Source organism: Callospermophilus lateralis, chromosome 2 (assembly GCF_048772815.1).
Source record: "Callospermophilus lateralis isolate mCalLat2 chromosome 2, mCalLat2.hap1, whole genome shotgun sequence".
Lineage (NCBI taxonomy): Eukaryota > Metazoa > Chordata > Mammalia > Rodentia > Sciuridae > Callospermophilus > Callospermophilus lateralis.
In genome coordinates, this window is record NC_135306.1 from 75,385,623 (window position 1) to 75,404,651 (window position 19,029).

General features: G+C 34.2%; 1 pseudogene; it reads right to left on the reverse strand.

The window, feature by feature from the left end:
• The window catches only part of LOC143386386 (small ribosomal subunit protein eS4, X isoform-like), an 89,283-nt pseudogene extending 71,757 nt beyond the window's left edge, over nt 1-17,526 (reverse strand).
• Nucleotides 17,527-19,029: the final 1,503 nt, after the last annotated feature.

The window sequence follows — 19,029 nt, forward strand, 5'->3', positions numbered from 1 at the left end:
ATTAAAAGATCCATAAGGTTAACCTTCATTGCTGAGAAATCTGTTAAATATGAATGCAAAAATGAATAAAATATAAGGTCATAGGCAAATCATCCTGTTTTCATGAACCTTGATCATATAATGGAAGTTATATTTGTTACTGAAATGTGAATGAAGATGGAATTCAAGATAAGGTATTAATCATAATTAGAATGACTATGACAGGTCTGTGGTGACAAACACTTAACAAGTAGTAAGAATGCTTCTTCATAACAAACCTCTTAATTCATTAAATTCTTCATTAAAAGGGCAACCTCTTAATAAGTTCAACATAAAGTTGGTATAACATGCTATTTGCATTTTCTCTCTTTTTATTTCCATTTTAAGGGTGTATTGTTAACAAATTGAGATAAATCATTTAAAACATATAATTACTTGGATATAGTCACATAGTAATTCCCTAAGCAATTGCACAGTTATAAGTTGTCAGTGTGCATATTAATTTATCATAGCCACCAGCCTCATCTTCATTGATTCGCTACTAGCTGTTAGAAAAACAGATTAAGAAGCACATGCTGCCCTTCTCTGAAAGTTTCATTGAGGCACAAGTAGGGCAAACACTGCTTTCCAATTAGAATCCTGCTGTTTGCCAGGACTTGACAATGACTAATTACAGTCCTAAATGACTTATTATGTTTGAATACATGATTATTTATAAATACATTTTCAGAGCTGCATAAAATAATCATTCCTGGTTTAAATATGAAAGGCTACTTTTTGTTCAAGGGGTAAAATGACCTGTTGAACACCTTGAGGTCAAAGAAAAAAAAAATATGTTTTAATGTTCATGTTGGAGTTGGCTTAGGTGAACATGACCTTATAAAAGGGGGAAAAGACTGAGCAGTTTACAATAATGAAGTTTTAAGAGGATAAATGATAGGTTTAAACCTCAGTGCTATTGATTCTCAAACTTATCACCGTAAGATTTTTTTAAGAGTTCACTGTTCTTAAAATAAATGTGTCCTCTTAGGGTCATTTTGAGAACTAAATAGTTAAAAGGTGTGCCTGGGACAGAGTAAGTAGTCAATGAATTTTAGTTTTCATTATTATTCTGTGCTACAGTAACTTAAACAATTAACAGCTACATGGCAGGTCTTAACAGCATAAAGCTTTAGTGTTATTTTTTTGAATATATATCCAAACTTTGGATTTTTGAAATATTTTAGGGAAGGAATTAATTGAATCATCAGTTATTCATTGACCAGCTTCTAAGTCAGGTACTGTTCTAAGTGTGAAAAATAAGACAAACACCATCAAAGGGGATACCATTGCACTGTAAATAAAGTAGAGTGAAGCTACCAGTTGTTTTGTCAAAAAATTACTTTTACACTTTAAAAATTAAAAAATTGAAATGTGTGTAGGAGTAGACAAACTATTAAGTTAAATACCATGCGTGTACAGCAAAACTTAGCAGATCTTAGCTTTCAACATATTTTCAGCTGGGTCTGGTGGCACATGCCTGTAATCTCAGCAGCTCAGGAGGCTGAGGCTGGAGGATCACATGTTCAAAATCAGCCTCAGCAACTTAATGAGGCTGTAAGCAACCTAGTGAGACCCTGTCTCAAAAAAAAAAAAAAAAAAAAAGGGCTGTGGATGTGGCTCATGGTTGAAAGCCCTTGGGTCCAATCCCCAGTACTAAAATACATGTATATATAATTTTATAGACCCATACAGCAGACAGACCTAAGGAACCACCACTGATTTCCTTAATTTGTGTCCATGCTTTTGTGTGATCCTCTCTCTCATTGGACATGGCAAAGGTGATGGACTACCACTCCTGCAGTGGTTGTGCTATAATAAGACTCCTTCCTAGCAGAACAAAGTGAGGAAGTCTCCTTGCTGGCTTGAAGTAAAGAGTCATTTTGAAGAAATATTTATAGCAAGGATCTTAACTCAGCCTTTAGGATCCGACAGTGACTACAAGCTATGAGCTGGGATCCTCATCATATAGCTACAGCAAATAAATCCTTAGAAACACATTTTTTCCCAATTGAGCCTCTAGATGAGAACACAGCCCTTCTGATACCTTGATTACAATCTTGTGAGAACCTGCACACAGGACCCAGTAAGCTCTGCCCAGACTTCTGACCCATGGGAACTGTGAGTTAAACCATTAAGTGTGTGGAGGTTCGTTAACATAACCATAGGACATAATACAGCTTCTAAGGGTATATGATGATTTTTAATATGGCTTCACATTTTTAAAAAATTAGAACTGTTAAAAGAGTTATTTGGTGAATTTCTCTTGCCTTTAAAAGAGAAACACATATGTAATCCTCAGAGAAACTTATAAACATCATGGAAAAAGGCTCAAAGGGGCTGGGTTGTGGCTCAGTGGTAGAATGCTCACCTAGCATGTGTGAGACACTGGGTTCAATCCTCAGCACCACATAAAAATAAATAAGTAAAATAAAGGCACTGTGTCCATCTATAACTAAAAATATATTTTAAAATAAAAAACTCTCCAAGGAATCATTCAAGTGTTTAATGTGTTGTACTGGCATACAGACTGTCGCTATCTGATTTATAGAGTTAAAACCCATTTTATTACAGTCCACGATATTTTTTTACTTGTATAAAATGGCTTTTTTAAATCTATAAACTAAACTTCATATTCTGGAATCATTTTGTTCAATTATTTCAATCATTTTGTTCTCTAGAATTAAGAATTCTGGTTATTTATGTTTCATTTTTCTTTTCTTCAATGCTTTTTCCTGTTCCTCTCTGAAACTTACTGTATTGGATATCTTCTTTATCTCTCCAAATTCACTTTTCAGCCTTGGTCTATTCTGCTACTTGGGGTCCAGAAGTCAACTTATATGGAATATAGCAATGAGTGGTATTTCTCATTGCTATATTCCATATAACCATTTCAATTCCTTTAGCTCTTTCTCCTAATATACCAGTCTTTAGGTATTACCCATTGATAACCTACAATAAAAAGTGACTCTCTTATATGCCGCTGTCTGTCTTCCTGTCTCTCTCTCACTCACTCTCTCTTTCTCTCACACACACACACATACATTTACCCTCTACCAAACAAATTTTATGTCACCCCGTTTTTACCAGATAAATATTCAGTGTTTTCATGTTTATAGGAGCACATCAAATATTACCTTTTGTGCCTAGTACATTTTTCCCTCATAAAGTTAATGATTACCTTATTTTTTTATACCTATTTTGTTCTTATCTATGAATTGATCACCAGTTCATCCCCAAACTCTGTATTTGAAGAGAAATCTTTTGATATATGCAAATATATTAAAAGAAAACTCTTTTGACATATGCAAATATATATATAGTTTTTATATATATTTTATTCTAGAGCTTCCCTTCCTACTGCTCCCCTTTAGACTGCTACTTTCTTGGTCTGGTCTTGCACTGGGGATCTTCTTTCACCATAATCCTGGGAATTTCTTTTACCTTTCTCTGACTTTTGTCTCCCATTTTGGATCCCATGCTTTTCCTTCCTCTGTTGCCTTTATTGTTTTAGTGGAATACATCCTCCAGAAACTTTGTGAGAAATGGCATAGGCAAATATATTTTGGGAGATATTAAATTCTATTAACACTCTAATTCACTAGGTTGTTTTTCAGGGTATAGAAATCTAAATTGGAAAGCACTTTTCTTCATAATTTTGAAGACATTCCTCCATTTTCTTTTAGTTTCCAAAGTTGTGGTCGTAAAACCAATTCCTCTCTTGATCCTTTATGAGTTTTCTTTTTTAAACTTACACTTAAATGCTTTCAGAATATCCACTTCCTCCAAAGTACTAAAATTTTATAATCATGTGCCTTGAGGTGGGTATGTGCTTTTTCATGTGCTGGGCCTTCAACAGATTTTTCAATCTGGATTTGTGTTCTCTAGTTGTAGTAATTTTTAATGTGTATATATTTAATGATATTATCCCATTTCTTCTTTCTGTTTTCAGGTAGTTCTTTAAAAATTATCGAAATATTGGATAATATGGCTGATGCTCTTTTTTTTCTTTTCTCTCATTGGTCTGCCATTTAAAATATTTTCTTGACTTTATCTTCAAATTGCTCTTGAGATTTTTATTATGCTATTTTAATTTTCTTACTGACAGAATTATTCTCTTTTATTGCTCTTGTTCTTGTTTTATGGAAGCACTGTGTTTTCTTATTTCTCTCCGGAAAATAATTATGGATGTTCTTTTTGCCAGTGCATTTTTTCTTCATAAACTCTGAACTGCTTTTTTAAAATTAATTTAATTTTTTCTATTTTGGTCTCTTTCTTTCATATTTGAAGCTTTCCTTAAATGTTTGATGATTGCTTACTGTACAGAATAAAGTATTAAAAAGCTAATGTTAACTCTGTGCACATGGGTGGGGCATTTGAACTGATGAGTTTCACTATCCAGTGATCAGGATTTTGGTAGATTTGGCACTCCTATATAACAGCATATGTAAACTTTCCCCCTGGTCAAAGCTTTACCCCCTGCTTGCTCAGAAAAAATACCATTTTGCATTGGTGTATGTATCTGCATGCGGGTATTCATAGATCTATCATGGGAAGATAACAGTAGTATCAAAAAAAAGGTAAAGGATGAATGAATGGATGAATTTATATTTATAAGCCTGAACATATTTCATATTTTATGTTACATTTTACTGTTTAGTTAATTAGCAAGAATATACACACTATACATAAAATACTTTTTTAATGGACAGAATGCCTTTATTTATTTATTTATTTATTTATTTATTTATTATGTGGTGCTGAAGTTCGAACCCAGTGCCTCACACTTGCTAAGCAAGTGCTCTGCCACTAAGCTACAGTCCAAGCCCTGGCCCCATAAAATAGTTCTTGAGACTTAAATATATGTACTTGTGGAAGTTTCATTTATTGCTGCTCAAAGCCTATGATTCAATTTATGTGCATTTTCACCCTGAATATTGAGAAATGATTGGAATGCTCTCACTGACACTAGTAAATGCAATCAGTTCATTAACATGATTCTGATAATTAGACATTCTGGTTATGAACTCAGAATGCAACCAGCACAGAGGTCAAAAAGAAAAAGTGTGGGTTGGAATTGTAACTCAGTGGTAGACTGCTCACCTCACATGTAGAAAGCACTGGATTTGATCCTCAAAACCACATAAAAATAAAATAAAGGCATTGTGTCCATCTACAACTAAAAAAAAATTAAAAAAAGAAAAAGATCAAATGGACTAATCATATAGATATGGTCTTAATTAATTTGTGGTGCTGTTGGGGATTCAAAGCCATCTGCTTGCTCACTTGAACCATGTAGGTGCTATTCTGCAGAATATTGTAGCACATCTTATCTCAGCTTTAGTAAGTTTTATTCATCCAGTTATTATTATGAATTCCACCTGCCTTTTACAAGGATCTACCATGATTTTCTTCTTTCTAATATCTTCTTTTAAGTACTCCAAGTTTATATTCAATCTCATTCATTTCAATCCCTTTTAGAAACTAAAACCTTTCTATTTGATTTACTCAAATATACAAGTACAAAAAAAAAGATTTTCAACAATTTAAGTATTATCACTTAAATTGAAAATTCCTAAACTCTTTTTCATTTTTCTTTTTTGTTTATTTTTGTTTATTTATTTTTTTAGTATTACTAGGGATAGAACCCAGGGATGCTCTATCAATGAGCTATATCTCCAGCCCTTCTTATTTTTACTTTGATACAGGATCTCGCTATGTTGCCCAGGCTGGCTTTGAACTTGCCATCCTCTTTCCTCATTCTGCAGCATAACTGGTTTTATAGGTGTGTACCACTGTGCCTGGCATACTATTGAATTTTTTTTTCAATGCTGAGCATGAAACCCGGAGCCTCACCTAGTCTAGGCAAGCACTCTGCAATGAGCTACCCAGCCCTCAATTTATTCTTAGTATAATTGAAATGATGGATATAACGTGAATAAACAGAGCAGTATCTTTTAGGTAATGAAGGTCATCAGAATTTTGCTATCTTAAATTAATATATTGGCATAATTAGCATATGGTTAAACTCTAAAACCTCAATAGGGTAAATTGGCAGGTAGGTCAAAATGATTGAGCTTTAAAATTAGGAAAGTTCTGTTAAAAAAAATAAAAAACAAAACAAAGAACAACAAAAGAGCAGACTAGATAGAAAGAGTAATGTAGTTAAAAGATTTCCAAAATCAGTTCATTCATGGATTTGGAAGATTCTCTTCCAAGTGGAATGATTTCTTTAATCCTATATTGAGGTTCTCACTAAATTTGACTGTGAAATTGTTTAAAATAAATTTTGATAATTTATCAAAAGAATAAGTCTTGCATCAAAAGCTATCTCACAAGAATGCTTATTTTAAGTCAAAAAGCAATTTATAATCCCATCTAGCATACAATATATCCCACACTTATGCTTTTGTTATATCATTTCCTTACAAAATGATCCAAATTTAATTGGGAATAGATTGTGCCTATAAAATGGTGTATTAACAAATCCAATCACTGAAGGTTTAAACTTTACTGGCAGTTTCTATTAAACAAGAAAGCCTCATGTCATAGAATACTTTCCTATAGTCTAGGGAGCCACTTCAGTTAACAAATTTATACTTCAGTTGACAAATTGACCACAAGGTTACTTTCTTGGTTCTTTTCTCTTTACCTGGCTAAATAATCATTTCTTTTTTCAAAGAGGAAGTTTGGTGTTCTGCAACTTTGCTATGTTGCTTCAGGCAGCTAAGGTAGAAATGATGAGCAAGTTTGGCTTCCGTTGAAGGGGAAGAATATGCTCAGTTTATAAATGTCTCAGGTATTTCCAATAAATTGGAGGTCACCACAAAAGATGTTGGGATAATAAATCTAGCCTCTAAGTACACACTCCCTTTGCCCAGCGGGTAGCCTCCTGGGATCATTTGTCTGCTGTTCATTATCTTGTCTGCATTATTCAACAGCTCTGTTCTTGCTCAATGGCTCAATGGGCTTCGGAGGGCTTTTAACAGCTGCAGCATCCTCCAATTTTTACTTAAGTTCCCTTTGTAATAGGGGAAAAAAGGCCAAGAAGAAGAAAAGAAAAGAAAATCTGTCTTTGATGGCCAAGAGCTACCTGGATAATTGAATCCACATCAAAACTGAGTTTGTTTGCTTGTTTTTGCATTAACTGTATCAGTGTCATATTGTCATATTTAAAGGTCCAAAATAGAAAGCTTACATTCAAATACTAAAAATATGAGGATTCTTTAAAAAGGTACTACAAACCATCTATAGGCTATTATGAAAAGGAAAAAAAATCATTTGATTCCTTGGAAATACTAAGTATAAGCATCACTTTTTGTACATGAAAAATTGAGAAATTTTTTAAAAACCACCAAAAAATCTACGATGTGATTGAAAGAAACTTTGAAGAAAGGAAAGCAAGAAGATAGTTTATTAGCTTACTGGGGTAGAAATCTTTGCATTTGATTTGTTTCAATGGGGACATATTTAGCTGACCCCTCAGGTAAGCTATTTTTCAGAAAGGTTTGACATTCATGACCATGATCTGACTTAATAAGACTATCTTGAATCTAACCTAAAGCTATTGTGTTAAAATAAAGTACGGGTCTGTATTTATCAACCAGATGATGGAAAGTGTGAGATAGTTTTCCAATGACCAGAAGCAGGGAACCTACTTTTTAAAAAATTCTTTTTAATTTGTTCTTTTTAGTCATATATGATACTAGAATGTATTTTGACATATCATACATACATGGAGTATAATTTCCCATTTTTGTGGTTGTATGTGATGTGGTTTTACACTGGTCATGTATTCATATATAAACATAGGAAAGTAATGTCTGATTCATTCTACTGTCTTTCCCATTCCATCCTACTCTTTCTCCTACTCAAAAGTACCTTATGACAAGAGCAGCAGTAAGCCCATGAAGAAGCTAATGGAAGCACTTTGTGGACTTGTCACTATTTTGACAAAGTTATGTGAGATTCAGAGGACTAATGAAAATTTTCTAATCAGAATGATGGAGACCCACTACAATTGGTTCTATTCCCAACATTTTATGGTCTACAACATAAAAAAGTTCAGGTGAGTGGAAAACTATAAATAAATCAGCATTTAAAAGATGGTTCTAGCTCATGTCAATCATAAGGAATGAAGTTATCCAATGATAATGTGATTTGTAATTAACACGAATTATCCATTTTTTTTCTCTGAAAGCTATGCTTTAGACTTAAAGTGTTTAAGATGGGAGCGGAGAGAAAGGGATAGTTGTGGACAAAGTAAAGTGATTTAAATTTACTCCTGTTGCCTAGAGATCCTCTGATCTTTAGCAAGAAAATAAGGTCTACAGAGGTTACAGTCCACGTCCAGAATGGAATGTCTTGATCTATGTATAATAACAAGAGACTGCAATTTCCTAGCATTAGATCATCATATTAAAAACCAAGGGAGCTTTTCAGCACCACCATTTGATCAGATTAAGATCCTTAGTTTTGTACAAAACACAGCTTGTTAGCCACCCAAAGTCTGAAAGCATCTCTAAAGTGTCATAGAAATGCTAAGTAGTCTCAGGCACCTGGACAATGCCTGACCTCCAAGTAAAAACCAAAGACCTTCTCAATTATCAGGATATTTGTTACTGGGAAAAATATAAATAATTAACTGAATTTGTGGTTAGAAATATGTAAATAAATGCAGATAACTTTTATCCAAATCCTTGATACAGTTTTATGTGGACCTCTTAAAGCACATTAAATGCTCTGAAAGCAAAGATGACCTTTGGCACTTGGTCTCTGAGATGGAAGAATACCAGTACAACAAAACTGTAAAAGTTATACCCTGTTCCTCAAAATTATTTTCCAAATTGTTAAACATACCAAATCTGAAACTGGGGTAGAAATCTTTAAACTATTAAAATTCAGTTTATAACAGTAGCAGATTTAAGTTTGCATTTGCTTTATATATTAATTCTCTCTCATCAGGAACATCTTTGTACTGACTGCATAATAAAAGATGTTCCTGATGAGAGTTAAATCACTGAATTGCAAGAATGTCTACTCTGAGAGAATTAATATATAAAGCAAATGCAAAAGTTTAAGAATAGGATGTCTTGGGGCTGGGACTATGGCTCAGCATGTGCGAGGCACTGGGTTTGATCCTCAGCACCACATAAAAATAAATAAAATAAAGGTATTGTGTTCATCTACAACTAAAAAAAAATTAAATAAAGAGAATAGGATATATTTTAGTATGTGGTCAGCACAAAATAAAAAGTTTAAGATAGGGTACATTTAAAGTAACTCTAGTCTCACAAAGTAGGTATCCAGATTCCTCTTATGAAAATAACTTCTAAATTTTGTTTTGCTTTTATTTTTCATTCCACCACTACTAAAATCTCAGGTTTCCACTATCAGGGGAAATAAAATAATCATTCAATGTATTTTTTGGCTTATTTCCATATTGTCTGCTAACCAAGACAATTCATATAACAATAAAAAAGACAGATTGCCCAAAATGTGTCAATTATACACAAAATCTCAAGAAAAAAAGAAGAAAACCTCAACAACATTCAATGTAATAGAAGATACGTTACTCAATTATATAAAATTATGGAGAGAAAAGAGGGCAGTAGGTAGACATACCTTTTAAATAAACCATGTGATGTTAAACTACCTTTTTAGCTTTGTAGCTGTATATTTTACTATCCAATCTTCATTACTCTCTCTCTCTCTCTCTCTCTCTCTCTCTCTCTCTCTCTCTCTCTCTCTCTCTCTTTTTGTTAAGAAGGAGTCCTGGTTTCAGAGTAACTGGAAACATGGTTGATGATTACAGTGTCCCTTGTATCATAGTGGTTTCTGCTTCATTCTGACTTCCAGATCAGTATAAGGCGAGAGCAAGAAGAGGTGCAGGGAGTATCTCTGAGACAGTCTATGCTTCTTTTTATCTCTGAACATTGGTTAGATAGGTATGAGTGTATGGACCAAATTGTTCATAAAAGCAGACATCACAAGTGTGGAACAAAGCTCACAAGCTCAGGCATGAAGTGCTGGCTAATGACCCTACTAAGCATAATTTAATTCCTGTCCTATATGAAGATCTATATGATCACCCACAAAATGTAACTGTTTTTAAGAAGGGATTCAGGCACAGATATGAAGCATCTGCCTCATATTACACCTGAGATTTGCAAACTATGACTCACAGATCAAATCTAGTATGCCACCTGTTAATTATATGACACATAAGAGAAGAATCTTTTTTATATATTTAAATAGTTAAAAAAATATATTCACCTGGGCATGGTGGCACATGCCTGTAATCCCAGAGGCTCTGGAGGCTGAGACAGGAGGATTGTGAGTTCAAATTCAGCCTCAGCAAAAGCAAGGCGCTAAGCAACTCAATGAGACCCTATCTTTAAATACAATACAAAATAGGGCTGGGGATGTGACTCAGGAATCGAGGGCCTCTAAATCCAATCCCCGGTACCCCCAAAAATTCAAACAAAAAAGAATATTTATGACATATAAATGATATAAAATTCAAAGTTTGATGTCTATAATGTTTTTGTTGTTGTTTTATTTTTTTGGGTACCAAGGATTGACTGAGGCTGTCTTTGAACTTGTGATCCTCCTGCCTCTGCCTCCTGAGGTGCTGGGATTACAGGCATGTGCCACAATTATTCGTTTCAGATTGTCAATAGCTGCTTTTGCACAATGCCAGAGTACAACAGTTGCAACAGACACCATCTGGCTTGCAAGCCTAAAATATTTATTACCTGGCCCCTTACAGAAAAAATTACTGACCCTGTGCTAGGTTATCTAATTCTATCTATCTATCTATCTATCTATCTATCTATCTCTCTCTCTCTCTATCTATGTTTTACACTTCAGCAGCTATTGTTCCAAATTGTTTCAGTACTTGAATTCTTTCCTCATCATATAAATCACCTGTACATTTTCATTTCATTGAGGAGGTTTATTTCCCAAAGAAATATATTCTCAGCATCATGTTTTTAGATTTTGATTACTAGTAGTACAAAGATTAGTGCTTCTCTGTTTCTTGTTTCTTTCTTTAAAAAAAAATTCTCCCCCTTTTCTTTCTACTTCTTCATAAATTTTATAAAATTGACCTCTATCATAGTTGGAAAATTCCACAATCCTTACAAAAGTATCAAAAACACTAGTTTCTTCTGAGACAGTGCCAAGAGTCCTGTAATATGTATACTTTCCCAAACAAGATTGGCAAACTTGGCCACTGAAGCAGCTGTAAAAATGGAAATGCAATCACAGAAGGAGTTATCAGCCTTATGAATTGAGGCGTCTTGACACTACTTGACATTCATTCTCAATTACCAAGTTCAGGCTTCTTGCCTTCATTGAGCAGCACTACAGAGCACCTCACATAAATGAGTGGCTTCTGGGCAGCCATGATGGTATAAGTAGCATGCTTCCCTTCTTCAAAGGACTTGGGTCAGCCACAAAGCACTAAGCATTAAATTATTTCTGACAGCAGCCACAGGCTTTTAGAATGCAACCCGCCTCTCTCTTTCAGATGTTTATCTTTGAAGAAACCACTCACATCTTTATTGCAGTCATAAAGTGTGTTGTAATGATAAAAATAAAAAAGACATTTAACCTTTACCTACACCCTGGAGCAGAGACCTGGATATATTAATTGCTTTCTCTCATACTTTCTTCACTTCTGTTGTAAGGTAAAATCTGTGGAAAGATCAAAATGAGGAGGAAGAACTGCTATGGAGTCATGATAAAGTCAGGGATGTGCCCAAGAACTCTTGTCTCCCCAAGAATATGAGTGGAAAGGAATAAGGAAAACTGAGTTTTGTCCAGACATGTATGTTTTTGTTGCAGTATTTATAATAGCTTCATGAATCATAAGATACAGAAATATCTATGGCTTCTTTGGAATTTGACATTTTAAAAACTTTGTAATGGTAGAAACTAAAGGAATTTATATTCTATATATTCTTGTCTTCATTGAGTGTCTAATATGTTTCAGATATTGTGCTAAACAAATACATATATGACTACCAACGCCATTAAGGAAAATACAGAGAATCCAGCAAGAATGATTTTTGTTAAGCTTGAGGACAGGTCAGTCAGTGTCTGGCAAGAATCCTTTGAGGCAAGGGGATTTAAATTGCAAAGGAAAAGAAGATGCCAGGCAAGGAAAATGTTCCATGACCAATGGCCATAGTGGAAGGACTGTGGTCCTTTCAGGTGAGTGACTAGGTCACTAGGTTTAGAGATAACATCAATAACAATAACATTATTATTGTTAATCCATCAATAACAATAACAAGATAACTCCATATGCCACTGATTGAAATTGAGATCTTCTTTTGTAGGAAAGAAATATTTTATGACCTAAATTATTTAATATGTAATCATGCATTAAGTTCATTCAATTATATGTTTAGAAGAAAAACTACAGTTGTGGAAAGTACCTGCATGGAATCAACTACAGGTATTCAAAATCCAAATTTTCTCTGTCTTTTTTAAAAGAATGTGTGTGTGTGTGTGTGTGTGTGTGTGTGTGTGTGTGTGTGTGTGTATTATCTTAACCATAGCAAGAGATTATGAGACATGGGGATGGAAATGTGCTTCATATTTGTGCCTGCATTACCATGGCTAAGATGGTTTGGTTCCAAAAACCATTTGCTCAGGAAGAGGCTCAAGAAGACCCAGGAGTTCTAAACCTATGTCACACCCATAGCACTGATAAAACCACACATGACACATTTCCCTCTCTCCCTACCCTCCCCTTTTATGTAAAACTCTGACAAATAAATCACTAAGAAAAATACCAGAAATCCAATGAGAGAAAAAGAACAAAAGATTTAAACAGGTAACTGGCAAGAAATACAAACAGCCTTAAAAATGCAAAGATGTGCCTGAGGTTGTAGTGGTAGAGTTTATGTTTTACATGCTTGAGGCCTTGGGTTTAATACCAGTATAAGAAGGAGAAGGAGGGCTGGGGCTGTAGCTCAGAGGCAGAGCACTTGCCTAGCATGTGTGAGACACTGGGTTCAATCCTAGCACCACATATAAATGAACAAATAAAATAAAGGTATTCTGTCCATCCACAACTACAAAAAAAAATTTTTTTTTTAAAGGAGAAGGAGCAGGTGCAAGAAAAGAAAATTCAACCCCTAGTCTTTTTTTTTTTTTTTTTTTTTTTGCTACCAGGGATTGAACTCAGGGACCCTCAACCATTGAGCTACATCCCCAGCCCTATTTTGTATTTTATTTAGAGACAAGGTCTCACTGAGTTGCTTAGTGCCTGGCTTTTGCTGAGGCTGACTTTGAACTCACAGTCTTCCTGTTTCAGCCTCCCAAGCTGCTGGTATTACAGATCTTCTTTTGTAGGAAAGAAATACTTTATGACCTAAATTATTTAATATGTCTTGAAGTCTAGACATCCACTGCACCTGGCTAGTTTTTTTTAATATTTATTTTTTAATTGTAGTTGGACACAATACTTTTATTTCACTTATTTATTTTTATGTAGTGCTGAGGATCAAACCCAGGGTCTTGCACATGACAGGTGAGCGCTCTACTGCTGAGCCACAATCCAGCCCCCTATTTTTTTAAAAGCAGATTTTGTTGGTTGTAGATGAACACTATACCTTTATTTTATTTATTTATTTTTATGCAGTGCTGAGGATCAAATCTGGTACCTACAAGTGCTAGACAAGCATTCTACCACTGAGCTACAACCCTAGCCCTCAACCCCTACTCTTAATTAAGGAAATTCAAATTAAAATTGCATTGAATGTTGTTTTCAAGTACTTAGTTAACAAAGATGAAAACATCAGATAATATAGAATTGTGGCCAGGGTATGGGTTATTTCACATATGCTATTGGTCAAAGTATAAACGGGTACCTATATGGGTTATTTCACGTATGCTATTGGTCAAAGTGTAAACGGGTACCCTATATTAGTAAACATAATTATGAAAATATATAAAAAGCATAAGCAGCCTAATTGTTTTGTCCAGACCAAAAAAAAAAAATCAGACAACAAAATACCTTACAGCTATTTAAATAATGAGGTGGCTGTATTGCTGCTATATGATATGAAAAGACCATCAAGTTAGAGTAAATGAAAAAGGCCAAGGGAAATGTGATTATCAAAAATACATTAATATTTTTCTAAAGGAAATATACATATACATGTGTTTAGGGCTGAATTGTGTTCCACAAAATCCATATGTTGAAGGCCCAACACCCAGTAACTCAGAATGTGACTGTACTTGAAGACTTTAAAGAGGCGATTAAGGTAAAATGATTAAGGGTAGGACCTGTTTAATGTGATACCTTTATAAGAAGAGGATATTAGGATCTACAGGGCCACACCAAAGATGAGTGCCCTGAGGAAAGGCCATGAGAGGACAGAGACAGAAAGGGGCCATCTACAAGCCAAGGGAAGAGGACTCAGGAGAAATCAAACCAGGCAAATCTTGTTCTTGGATGTCTAGACTGCAAAACTGTGAGAAAATAAATTTCTGTAATTTAAACTACCCACAATGCTCTTTTGTTATGGCAGCCACGGCAAACTAATACAACATGCATATGCATACATGTACTTGGGATATTTCTGGATGTATTTATCTTAAGAGTATGGTTAATGTCTAAAGTAGAAAGGATACTAACTTTTGTACTACTTTAGCTTTTCCATGTGCATCTGTAGTGAATTTGAAGATTTCAGAGTTGATCAAAGGAAACACCATAGTATTGCACAGCAAGCTTTCATGGGCATCTCTGGGACAAGGTTGCATGAGAGGAATCCCTCATGCCAGTAAACCTTCAAAAGACAGTGGTATGAGGCCACTACATACAAGGGAAGAGGGTAAGGGAATGCTGGAGGAAGAGGAGAGTTGGAGAGGTCTAAGCAATGCTTATTAGCAAGGCAGGGAGTCTCTGGGTCAGAGAGTTGCAAAGGGCAGCCACAATTTGGGGTCTTTTGTAACTAGAGAGTTTATCTTCTCTATAACTAGCACATGCTGGGTGCAGTTTCATGGATTATGCAAAACAAATATACTGAATTGCTAAAACTGAGCTTTTTGGATATATCTTATCACATTACCAGTATATATACACATACACACACACACAAAAATATATATATATAAATTAATATGTTATATGATTTATATATTTTATATAATTATATATTAATTATATAATACATGGATCAATATATTACATAATTAATACATTATGCATAATCATATAATATATTAATTTATTGTTAATATTAATATATTAATTTATTATCAATATATGATAATATATTATATTAATCATGTAATATATTGATTTTATATAATTATGTAATATATTGATATATTACATCATTAATATATATGATTATTACATCAATATTATATATACTAGAATTAGTACAAATATATCAATTTATACAATATATCAATTAATACATTATTAATTTTATAATTAATAATGTATTAATTGATATATTATATAAATATATATTGATCATGATACATTATCTTTAATCAAGTACAAAGACATTTCCTTTCCAAGAATGTCACCTAACCATTCATTTCACCTGTTTCTCTGTTTGGCCACCAGTCTCTTTTCTCTCTCTTTTTCCTAAGGGAACAGAAATCCTTGGTTTGTTGCCTTTGCCAATAATGAGAATGTGGATAGCCAAGCTGCAAAGCTGTTGCCTTGGACATAGTTTGCATGAACCACATTAAAGGATCCAGGATGCTACTCCATGTTGGTGATTACACCAATTCTACCCAAGTTAACACTTCTGGTCACCATACACTTTACCACTTAATGAAATCAGCAATGCTGATAGTTTTCGAATCAGTCTGAATGGTCTTGATGAGAGGATCTGGGTAGCAAATTATATGAGTATTGTGAGTCACTAGATGATGGGTTCTTTTTGTACCCACAGAGATCTGTCTCACTTTGCACAATATGTACTTGGCCCCCTCAGGTGTAATACAATGAATAAATAGCAAAGCAACCTTTGGTGTCATGGATCAGATGGAAATTTTATATGGTCTTGTAAATGCTGATGACATTCATAAAATCAGCAAGGTAGAATATATCAGTTCAGACTTTGTTATCAGTCTTAATAAAGATTTGTAAAACAACTAGTAAACATAATTATGAAAATATATAAAAAGCATAAGTAGACTAATTGTTCAACAATTGGATTCTTGATAAATAAAATACAGAATAATCAGAAAAATAAAATTTTGAAAAAGAATATTGTTTTGCAATCTCTTTACTTCATCTCCTATTAAGGCATACTTAAGTCTGTTCCTTATGAAAATGATGAAAGACATTCTCTGCTTGTGGGGACAAGTGGATGGGCAAGGAACAAACACACTGTTCAACTTATCCTGTGGAGAGCGGTGACAGTAAATGGTAGAGCAGTGTCTGAAATTGGAGTCCCTGATGACTTCATGGCTGTGCCTAGGGAAGTTTCTTGCAAAGGTGCAAAATGCCTAGTTGCTATAGTAATGCCCTCCATGAGGAGAGACTGTGCTAGAGTTTTATCAGCCTCAACATTTATCTCAGGCACACAGCTCCTGGGAATAAAAGAACTTTTTGCTAGACAACCACAATGTTTCACCAGCTCTGCTGCTCCTGAACCTGCTCCCAGAACAATAACTTTTAAAAATGAACTTTCTTGAGAGTTACACAAAGCTCCTAACATTGTACATTGCAACTGTAGTATGTAATAGAGGAATAAACTGCATAATGTTGCAAACTCTGTAACTTTCATGAATACAAAACTAATGCTTGCATAGTTTTTAATATTATGTGCAAATACTATGGTGTTTTCTTTATATATTAATGAGACGTATGTAATAAAGATTTCTGGAGTAATTCTTTGGACCTGCTTCTCCATCAGAGAGCAGCACTCCACCCAATCCCAGCTGTTATCTTCAAAATCTGTGCACGTGAGTCTTTATTTTCTAATCCCCATCCTCCCGCCACCCCTTGCCAGAACCTACTCATTTAGCCACAATGGTTAAGGCATTATGCAGTATCCAATAGTGTGGAGCTGCTACTTGCTTCAGATGCTTCTTCAGACCATGAATCTTAGGTGTGCCTCGCATGGAAAGAGCCTTGGGGCTATAATTTAATGCCAGTGGAAATTAGCTTGTTTTAACCACTTCACAGTGTGTGAATTTCAAATCATATTGTTGTACACAAGCACATACTATTTTGTCAATTAAAAATACATAAGTAATTGTTAAAACATCCTATTTTCAATATTGTAAGTATGCAAAATTTTTATTTGCTTTTTTAAAAAAAGTTTTAAACAAATAGAAAAAAAAAACCAAAGAAATTAGATGTGTAAAGATGTGAGTTCAGCATCAGAGGGCTTTGAGCTAACAGTCCTAGATTTCTGTGAAGAAGTAAACAGTATAGGGGTTAATAGAGAAGGGTCATCTTTAACCAATTTACATAATAACATAATTATTATCATTGTCATCATTGTTGCCATTGTCCATCATCAACATCAAGTATTAAGTGTGAAAAAAGAGATGTGGCTACGTAGACATTTCACTCTCTGAAGACTAAGATGTCGAAAAGTAAGATGTCAAGCATTTTCACCTCTACTATCCTTCACTGGAAGGCCTCAGACTGAAGTTTCCCACCATCCATTTATTAAACATACTGCCTTTCTCACTTATTCTGAATCTCTGTGACATTTCCTTTACTTAAAGCTGGCAAGCTGGAGTGTCTTGATAATCAGGACTTTTATCTCTTCTGGGAAGTCATTTTACATTTTCTCAAAATATATTGATATACATTCATTGGCAATATCTTTGAGCCAGTATGTCCAGAGAAGAAAATGATATTTGATTTATTCCACAATGATGGCTTTTTCTAAGGATCACAATTAATGCAACTAAGGCTTTGTGAGGAGTGAAAGACAGTGAAATCTTACATGCACGTAATTTGACTAAATGGCCTCTAAATGTTGCTTAAATATCTCCTTTTCTGCAGTCTAGTGCTAGCTGTGATGTAAATACGTACTGAGAGAGTTCAAAATGAGTGTGCTCAGTGTCAGCAGATTAGTAAGGATAGGGAATTTTCATAAAATTCTTAAGACTGGAGATACCCTGGAAAGAAGAACAGCATTTAGATAAGATGAAGAAGAAGAAAAAAATGTAAGCAAAAGGAACATAGGATGATGATGCTAAGGTCTCGTTCATGGTAGGAGGAACATGGCAAGGGCATCTGACCCAAAACTTTCTACCAGTGAAAGAAGGTCTAAGACCAGCTGGGTGACCAGAACAAGAAGGTGGGGAGGGTAAAGAATCATCCCCATTTTGTTCAACTAGCCATTTTAATCATTTCCTTGAAAAGAAAAATATTTAAGACTATGTTATAGGATTTGTGGGCTTGTGTATGTGTGTGTGTGAAATGAGTTGGTTCATAAATATGTTAAACACAAATATGGCTTTTAAAATCAGAAGAATAACATGTGAAATAAATGTCTCCTTGTAATAAGATAGGTGGCAAAACAGAAGTCAATCTGTAATGTCATAATGTTTCAATGTTTGCTAGAAAAATTAAATAAATTTATATAAAAACAGCCTCTTGAGGATATAAAACATATTTGCCCTAAGTAATAAATGAGACTTGTAATTGACATAAGTAATTCTTAAGTTATGGATTTTTAGGTCAATATACATATATATGTATACACACAAATATATATATATATATAAAATGCTTAGGGAAAAATTTGATTTAACCATTTGGGACAAATAAACAGTGTGTCTGTCTTTGGTTTCTAGAGGGTATTCAAAGTTGTCCTTACTACTACAACTACTAGTTCTGAGCCCATTAACTATTGCTAGAAATATATATTTTATCATTCCAACCACAGATGAATAGCAAGTTGTGCTTCTGAAATGCTGACATTAAAAGGTGGCATATATAGTAAACTAAGAATTGTCTGAGTTTCTGATACTTGTTTGTGTAAGCTTTCCAAAATTAAGCTC